A 7,315-nucleotide genomic window follows, 5' to 3' on the forward strand; every position below is an offset into this window, starting at 1 on the left:
GCCGGGGCGAGCGAGCGAGCTGCTGCCGCGGCGGGAGGCGCCCTCCGGGGTCGGGCAGCCGTGCGCCCGCCTGACCTCGCCCTCCCGCCGCGCTCTGCGGAGCCGACGGACCCCGCGCTCCCCCGGGAAGCCGTGGCTGCCGGATCTCAGGGTGCGCGGGCCCGGGAGGCGGGGACGGAGCGCCGGGACCTGCCATGGCTCAGGCGGCCAAACAGCTGAAGAAGATCAAAGACATCGAGGCGCAGGCCCTCCAGGAGCAGAAGGAGAAGGAGGAGTCCAGCAGGAAGCGGCGGAACCGCTCCCGAGACCGCAAGAAGAAGGTAAAGGGGCGGCGCGGCCAAGCCGCGGGAGTGGCTCCGGGGAGCCCCTTCCCGCAGCAGAGCCAGCCGTGCCCGAAGCTGCGGGCGCGGGCGTCCGGGTGGCGGGCACGGGAAGCGCAGGCGGCCGCGGAGCCGGCCGAGTCCTTTTAGCACCTTGAGCAGAGGCCGGGCCGGAGCCGCCTCCCCGCGAACTTTTGCGGCCTCCCCGAGGCCGGCGCGGTCGTGAGCCGCATCGCGCTGCTCCCTCGCTGCCGTCACCCCCCCGCCCCAGCGGCGAGGAGCGGGTTTGGGTGATCGCGGCAGGCGCTCCGGAGGCGGCTCCCTCCCGGTGACCCGCTCTCCGGCGTGGCGCGGACAGCATCTTTCCCAGGTCCGAGGACGACTAGGGCGCCTGCCCCTCCTCGGCCCTTCCTAGCCCTGTGGCTCCGCGGGTGGACGGAAAGGCGCCCTCACCCCTGGGCTTTGGCAACATTTTATGTTAAGGTCATTCAAGAGGAGCCGCTGTGTCAGGGAGGGGAAATTTCATTGGAGGCTTCACTGGGACTGTCCAGCCTGGCCCAAGGCCTGGTCAGAGAAAGACTGGCAGGGTCCAGCTTCAGGCAGCCTTTTGTGGGGCCTGGGTCTGTGCTGAGAGACACTCTGACCCGCCTTCTCCTCTCCTACCCCTCCCCCACCCCAGCCTGGTGATCCAGACCCCGGAAAGGAACTGTTGTGGCTTACAGACCTTGCATTCGGACTTAACAAGGCAGGTTGAGCGTCACCTCAGACTAAACCCACCTTCTGAATTACGAACACCTCGACCAGCAGCCAGCTCTACCGCCAGCTAGCTAGATCTGCAGAAACGCACAGGCCAGGAGTGCATGGTTGGACTCTGTGAGTTCAAGGTAGAGCTGGACTCCGGCCTCGGAGAGCCATTTTAACCTGGAGAGCTTGTTGTGCTCTGTAGGGCAAGTCTGCTGGCCAGAGAACTGGGTGGCTCAGGGCTCCCTGGCAGAGCTGCTGCCCTTGCTTGAGAAGGAAGCTTTCCTCCCCTGAAATTGTTGTTCTAAGAAATGTGGAGCCTGCAGTTGACAGCACAGTGTGGAGAACTTAGCAGTACATTACAGGACCAATACTGATCTTTTTCTAGAGATGACATTCTAGGGGCTAAGATGTTCTCCAATTTTAACCTAAGTAACCAACATGTTCAGTGTTCCTGTATCCTTCAAAAATATAACAATCTCTCTTTTTCACCCACCCCAATATTAACAGTTTGCATGCACAGTAATTTCACCACAGTACAGCCCTTTAGCAAGAGTAAGGGGTCCTCCCTAAGCTACCAATAAGTCAGAGTTTGAACTGGTGCCGTTTAGAGGGGGCATCCCATCAGATCCCCTGCTAGGGTCTCACAGTTCAGAACCTTCCAGTCAGGCAGGGGTGTCTGGGCACCAGTGTGCTCACCTACTTTCTTGGCAACCATGTCAGCACTCTATTTACGTTCCTGCTCCTGATTTTGGAGCAGGGCTCCACAACTCACTCAGTGTTCTCACCCACTTCTTGCTTTGAGTTTCCTTTTTCATGCTCCTGATACCCAAAGTAATTTCTGAGAACTAAAACAAACTCTTCCTTCTCTTTGATTTTTCTAGCCTACAAAATTCCTTTTAATGTAACTGAATCTGACTGCGTATAATACACATATATAAACATGGCAATTCCGGTACTCAATTTACTTTGTTGATCTTACTCTTAACATTCTTGGTAAACTTTTTGCCATTTTTAGTGCTACATGATTATGTCATTTATGCTACATGATAATAGATTCCCCTCCCCCAAACCGTGTTATTTTTGTCTTACTAGCTGGTCACAGTATACTGCATCAGTGGGCATTGAGAAATCTTCCATTCGGATTTCATTATTTTCTGCAGTATGAAAAGAACTATGATTGACACAATAATAAAGGAGCCTTAATTCAAACTGGGAGCAATGAGGTGAACTCCCAGGTCAGGTGCTTTTTTGGGGAAATAGTACGGCATGCACAGGGATACTTCATTTGTGTTTCACGGTGACTGTGAGTTCTTTGAACCACTGAGATAGTTTTAATAATCATATCACACAGGACAGCTAAAGCTTACAGCAAAATATGAAACAAGAAGGTAGAAGGCCCTGGAGGAAAAGGTAAGGGATGGAAACCAGTACAGAAAAGAGTATTTGTTTGTTTTATTTCATTTGTGAAAGGCACTGGACATGGAGCCCAGGGCCTTGGACATACTAAACAAGCATTCTACTACTGAGCTACATCCCAGCCCCAAAGGAGCATGTAGAGATGTTCCTGTAGGGATTATGTTAAGCAGAGAGCTGGGCACTGACTTGAGGGTTCATATAAGGTGAGGTCTAAATCCAGTTTTTACCAGTGAAGTACTTTTTCAAGGCATGGTGAATTAAAATCAAGCAGCTGAGGATTTTATAGCTGATCACACAACAGCAGAGAGGATGTAGAACCATCTTCCTTATCTTCTATGAGCACGGGGGGAAAATAAACTGCCTACATCCAAATGAATACATTAACAGAGAGACCTGGCAATTTATGGGAATGGATAGCTGAATCAAGGGAACTGAATTTACTAGAAGGAAAGGTGTCTCTCTCAGGAATAAACTGCTTACCTGGGGCTGACAGCAGAACTGTGTCCCTCCCATTTGTAGGAACTATTGTGGTTGTAACCTGAACAGTGACTGCAGTTTTTACAGTTGTGATACTGTGTGGGAAGGTGCTTGCTAAGGGTGCTGTGCGTTAGAGATGGAGGCTGATGTTGTGACGCACTGACACAGAAAGAAAGCTTGACACAGAGAATGGAGCTCAACTCAAAGGTCTTGTGTCTTTATGGCTCTTCATTCAGTTTTCTGTTTAAATAGCATGCATCCTCACCAGGAGCTTGCTGCTTCTAGCTTGGTTTATTATTTAAAAAAAAATAAAATCCCACGTTTATGACATTTTCTGTTAAGTCCCCTTGCTTCTGAAGCCTGCAGTAGAAAGGAATAAATGGCAAGGCCTGTGTAAAGTAGGCATTTGTGTTAAAAATGACAGTTTTCTAGAGCCTAGGAAGCTGTAGGCATCAAAATGTGCAGCTTTTTATGCTTACCCAGAACGTGAAGCTAAGAGTAAAAGAAGATGGGGAGGTTGGAGGGAAGTGAGGCAAAGGGCCATGGAGGGGCAGAATTCAAAGAAGCAGCAGTGAGTGGCTGTGTGGGAGATGGACAGGGAAAGAAAGTTCTAGGAACATTACTCAGGAGTGCCAAGCCTGCCACCTCAGTGCCTGCGAGGAGCCTGGGGCAGCTCTCCCCTTGGCCTTCACCCCACCTGTCTACTTCATCTTTACATGCTGATGAGATGAAGGCTCATGCTGTGTTCTGTGTATGACTGTGCACTTACCATATAGCGCAATACTTCATACACGAGGGGTGTACAATGGATGTTTGTAGAATGAATGGTTGGATGAGTGAACTGATATTTGCCTCTGCTTGCCTAGACATTGTCTTAGCCACAGACAGGCATTTAGATGAAAAATACATTTTGGGGCTATTTTTTGGGAACATCCAAGGGGAGCCTGGTGCATCTTCTTTCCCAGTGATTTGCAAAGCAATAGTGACTTCCAGACAGGCAATGGGACTACCTAATCTTTGGGTGCAGCATTTTGCTACTGAATAAGGTATCTGCTGTATTACATTGTCAAGTGATTTTGGCTGTTTGGAACAACAGTGTCTGCACAGGGCCTCAAGGAGCTGTTAGTAAGGGGGTTGTAGAAAAAAGGTACAGGTAGCAAAAAGCAAAAACAAGCCCAGGAGTGGGAAGGTGCTTCTGCCCCTTGCTGTGCAGATAACTCCACTGGTCTTTCCAGGCTATGCAGCAGACACACTCGGCTATGGGCAATGGAGATAACTGGAGGATTGGGGTATGGGGAGGAGGGACCTGCCCAGGACTGGGGTAGGTGTAAGTAGGGCTTAGCACAGGGAAGTTTGATGGGCTGGAAGATAGGCGTGCATATCCACTACTCCTACTTGCAAAGAGCCTCGAGTTCAAATTTCTGCTGCTATCTCCAAGTGAGTTTATAAACACAATACAAGGGCTAAGTTGTAGAATCCAGAGACTGGTGTTTCTCATGTCTTCGAAGCTGGGTTCTGTTCAACACATGCTGCAGTGTGAATGGGTATTTGTGTGTAAAGTTTCTATCTGGCTTTTTTCATTTTTAATATTTTTATTGAGTTTTTGTACATTTCATATAATACATCTTAATCAAATTTAGACCCCTCCTGTACCTCCTATAGCCCCCTCCACATTTCACATATTCTGTCATATATGTTAAGTCCTATCCTGTTACGCGTTTCTAATCAGGTGTCCCTTGGTTCGAGTTCATCCACTGGAGTCTAGTCAGCCTGTCTAGAGTCACTCCCTTAAAAATCTACTCTCCCCACAGTAATCACTTGCCAATAGTTCCTTGGCTAGGTCTGGGGCCTGCTGCCATTTTCCCTGCTCTGTGCTGGGCTTTTGTCTAATTGAGTTTGCACGGGTCTCATGCATGCTGTCTGCATTGCTGCAAGTTTATATGAACACGTTCCCAGTGGCCTGAAAGTCTTTGTTTCCTTATGGTCATGCACCAACTCTGGCTCTTGCAATCTTTCCACCCCCTCTTCTACAATGGTCCCTGAGCTGTGGGTAGGTAAGGTTTAATATAGGAGTCCTGTCCAGGGACACACACTTTGCAGTCTCTTACTCTCTAAAACTTAGTCTTTTAGGCTTTTGAACTGCCAACTTTTCAAATTTTATTTTATGTGTCTTTGTGTACTGCCTGCATGCAGGCAAGTGCACCTGTGTCGTGCAGTGCCCTCGGAGGTCAGAAGAGACTGTCGGATCCCCTGGGACTGGAGTTACAGACAGTTGTTAGCTGCCATGTGGGTGCTGGGATTCAAACCCTGGTCTTCTGCAAGAGCAACCAGTGTTCTTAACTGCTGAGCCATCTCTCCAGCCCCATGAATTGCCAAATTTTTATACTGCATGAGAACTATTAAAAACATTAATTACTTTGGTAACCCTGCTTTGACATTTCTTCTGATTAATAGTTGCAAGACTTTTAAGCACACTACAACTTTGGTAACCCTGCTTTGACATTTCTTCTGATTGTAGTGCACAGAGAATCTCAAAAACCAGAAAGCAGTCCTATCACTCTCTAGCTCTGCAAGGTGCAGGTAGTGACTGAAGCTATGGGCCTTTTCCTAGCCTGCCTCATGCCCATTTGCCAGCCTAGCTCCTTCCTCCTTGCTGTGTGATATTCCTTTGGGGCTTCTGCCACCTCCCAATCATAAACTAGACTAGTCCAGTAGATGGAGATGCTATACCCTAATGCGCACTGAGGACTCTGTGGATCTGCAATAGGACCCAGCATTCATGGACTGAAACCTCCAAAACTGTGAGCCAAACAGACCTTTCCTCCTCTTAAGCTTATTATCTCAAGAATTTGCTACAGTGCTGGAACTCTAACTAGCACAATGCTTGTTAATTATTCTCTCTGCTAAACCCTGTGATCAAGTTGCAGTGTGAAATATTAGTATTCATCGGGGGAGGCTGACATATTAAATATCTCAGTATTGGTAAATGAGAAAAAGGTACTTTAAATCATGTCCTTATTTTATTTTCAGGAAAGAAATGAAATTCCTATTTGGAAAAGATTTCTTATTGCATTACCCATTCAGTCATCTGTACGGGCAGTTTGTATTGTGAACTTGAGTATTTAAGGCTTTGTTCAAGTTCAGCACAGGAGTGCAGCCATACATCAGAAGGGTAACATGAAATTGGTTTCTGATTTTTTCTGAGAATGTAGTCACTATCAAGGCCATGGCCAATAACTCTGGGGATGTAGAATATCACAGAAGATGGGACATGTGAGCTTATGGATCTACCAGACTTTTCTGAGGGAGGATTTAGATTTTTAGGAGCACAAAATGCAACATTTTCTCAAGGAAAGGAAGACTTCCATTATAGATAATCAAAGCTGAAGTCAGAAATTACTTTGGACTTCTTTTCTCATTGACTTCCAGTGTGATGAGGTCCTTTGCCTCCAAGAAGATCTCTCTGTTTTTGCTAAGCACATTTGTGGCTGCTTTCTTGTGCGCTGGAGAGCCTTGTCAATGATGTCTGCAAGACAGCAGTCTTTGCTTACCAAGGGAGGCTGCAGCATCCACATGTGCTCTGTGCTCTTGCCGTGTCCTCCTATTGTTTGATAGCAGTGCTGGGGCTTAAACCCACATTCACTTGATTCCAAAGCTTATGCACAGAGCCCAGCACATGGCTGCCTTCCCAGCTGTGGGCTGCACATTTAGGGTGTTCAGAACTATGATAGACACTGACTAAAAAGAAAGCCAAAGTGGAACACAGCTGCTTTTCCTTGAAATGAAGGGCTTGGAAATTGCAGGCTTAGCACAGAGCCACCATTGCAGCTGATGCACAAGTGTCCGAAGGTGAATGTTTCAGGAGCCTATTCGGTGACGGCACTTCCAACCGAGAGTCCAGAGGAAAGAATGGGTAGTCTGAGTCCCAGACACCCTTTGCTTGCATTCCTCACATATGAGTATAAAGGGCCCCCAAACACGATTTTTGCTCATTCCATAAAGGCTGACACCTCTGTGGAATGACCTGCATATCAGCCCCGCTAGTGCAAGAATAAGCTCCCTCTCCTCACCAGACTTTGACTGCTGGTCTCTCTTGATTTTTCTGTAACAGAAATAGTGACAAATTAGAGAACTATTTGGGTGGTGAAGGAGCCTGTGTGAGCAGTGGAGTGGAATGGACCTGGATGGCTCCAAGCTTCCTTTGACATGTGTTAGCAAATTTGCATATACATTGACGTACCAAAGCAGGTGGTATAGATACGTATGCATGTGTGATTTAATGTTAACAGGGACTCATTTCTGATTTGGTTTGTGGGTAGGGAGTTGATGGCACCTGTCATTGGCCTAGGAAGGGAGAG

The sequence above is a fragment of the Nannospalax galili genome, unplaced genomic scaffold, assembly GCF_000622305.1.
Source record: "Nannospalax galili isolate Female #2095 unplaced genomic scaffold, S.galili_v1.0 scaffold366, whole genome shotgun sequence".
Taxonomy (NCBI): Eukaryota; Metazoa; Chordata; class Mammalia; order Rodentia; family Spalacidae; genus Nannospalax; species Nannospalax galili.